Genomic DNA, 2,293 nt, shown 5'->3' on the forward strand with positions numbered 1-2,293 from the left:
TTTTACGTCCGTTCCCGGTACTATAAAGAATACGGAGCGACTTATCGATAAACTTTATAACGGACTTACTATAAGCCGGCGAGAAAAAGGCACGCTACCTTTAGGTTATTATAGATCGCCTAATTAAAGCTATAATATTAAAAACGATAAAGATAATAGAAGCCGAAGCTTATACGGAACGGTTTCTATACTATTACTTCCGGTTTTATAAATACCTAGGTTAATTATTAATAACCGAGGTACGAACTAAATAAATAGGTTCTAAAAGCACTTTTACGAGCTTGCACTAATATCGCGTAAGCTTAGTATAGTATATTACCCCTAACCGATAAAGTAATAGAGTATAGAAACCAAGAAGTATAGGCCCATTTATAAGCTTTTATCTATTACGCTTAAGGCGATTAGGATTGCCTATTACCCGCGGTATAATTAGCCCTTAATAACCGCGAGAGCTTTAGAATAAGGTTTAGTCCCTTTTTCTTAGAATATAGTCACTATATCGACCCGATCTACATAAGCGAGGAGCCCCTGATAGAGCTTAGAGTATTAGTGGTCTATAACCTATTACGACGCTTATAGAAAGCGACCGAGTTCGCCGAAGCCGTGAATATATTAATATAGCTCCGGAATAAGGAGTCTACTAACTAATATTATATACCCGCTAAGCGTTTTAAGGTTAACGACTTAGTCTAGCTATTATTAGCTAATTACTCGACTCTGCGATTATCCTATAAGTTTAATTAGCTTTATCGTAAATACCGAGTTATAAAGGTAATTGGCCTATATATAATTAAGCTCGCTATACTATTATAGATTTACCCCCGATTCTACGTAGACTTATTATATCGCGCGGGCGATAACCCCTTTCCGGGATAGGTAGTAGATAACCCTTAACTACCGCGTATTTAAAAGGTAACCGATAATAAAGAATAGAGAATTAAGGAAATCCTCTATATAAGAATAAAAAGATAAGGTAAAGGATTAAAATATAAGGTACTAGTACGATAAGTAGGATACTATAAGCCTATATAGGAACCACTAGAACTATTAGCGTAAACGCGGGTATTTAACGAGTTTAAAAGGAAATTCGGCTTTGTAATAATAAATAATAGCCTATTGAATACCTTTACGCTATCACGATATAAAAGCCGATATATAGGTAATTATATTACGATAATCGGAAAGTAATAAAAGTTAGATTTAGTTTAGGCCGGATAGGCCCCGCGCCCTAGCCACGCTTAATATAAGCCTAGATTAATATCCTCGGCCTTAAAATCGCTATCCTTAGGATTATCGATTTTCGTAAAAGTCTTATCCTTATCGCCCCGCTATAGGTTAAAGTCCGTCTCCTTAACCATATTATCGTCTTTATTATCGCCGTTTTAAGGGATTATAACCGCGCTAATAACGGTTATACCTATAAGCATAAAAGCCCGCCTACGCTTTATGTATTATTAGAGTTCGGAAATCACGATATTAGTATAACTAAGTATAAGTATCTCCCTAAATAGCCGAGTATACTCCCTTAGCTCTATAAGACTAAAATATTTAAAGTCTTTATTAGATAACGTTAACCCCGATAAGGGAGTAGGAGTAATAGGACGGGTATTCTTTTCCGCTACGATATTAGCAGGGATTAAGCCCGAAACTATTACCTCGCCTATAACCTCGTAAAAAGAAGATAAGTCTAGCTATTCCGCCCTAGTATAACCTCCCCCGGAGGCAATATATCTAGTCCCGATACTATCTTTTCTACGACCTTTAAGGGAGGAGAAAAGACTAATATAACTACCTTACTAATAACCTTTCTTACCGGAGGAAGCGAGGCTAGTTTAGTTACCTTGTTAATAACCTTAGGAAGAGGTAATAAGGCTAACTACGGTACTACCTCTTCTTAGACCTCCTAAGGAGGAGAAGGGGATAGCGTGATTACTATACCGGGAGCCTCCGCGGGATATATAGCTATAGATAATATTACCGTTATCGTTTCCCTAGCTATAAGGGTATCCTAGAATGCCATATAGGCGTTAAGATACGGTTTGTACTCCTAAAAAAGGGTTAATGATACGGTTATAACCTTAAAAGGGGAGGAGGTCTTATAAGGGCGTTCTTATTATCATCGTTAATAAGGGTAACTATCTTAGATAACCTTTACGCGTAGCTTTTAAGTATACTAGTGTGACGGCTTGTTAACAGTTGTTCACGTATTAAGGCCGACAATATAGATTATTCGAACTAAGGAAGGAAAGGAGGAAAGGAAAAGTCTGCGCGGTGTGTAGGCGGCTAAGTACGT

The sequence above is a fragment of the Sodiomyces alkalinus genome, assembly GCF_003711515.1.
Source record: "Sodiomyces alkalinus F11 unplaced genomic scaffold SODALscaffold_17, whole genome shotgun sequence".
Classification (NCBI taxonomy): Eukaryota; Fungi; Ascomycota; class Sordariomycetes; order Glomerellales; family Plectosphaerellaceae; genus Sodiomyces; species Sodiomyces alkalinus.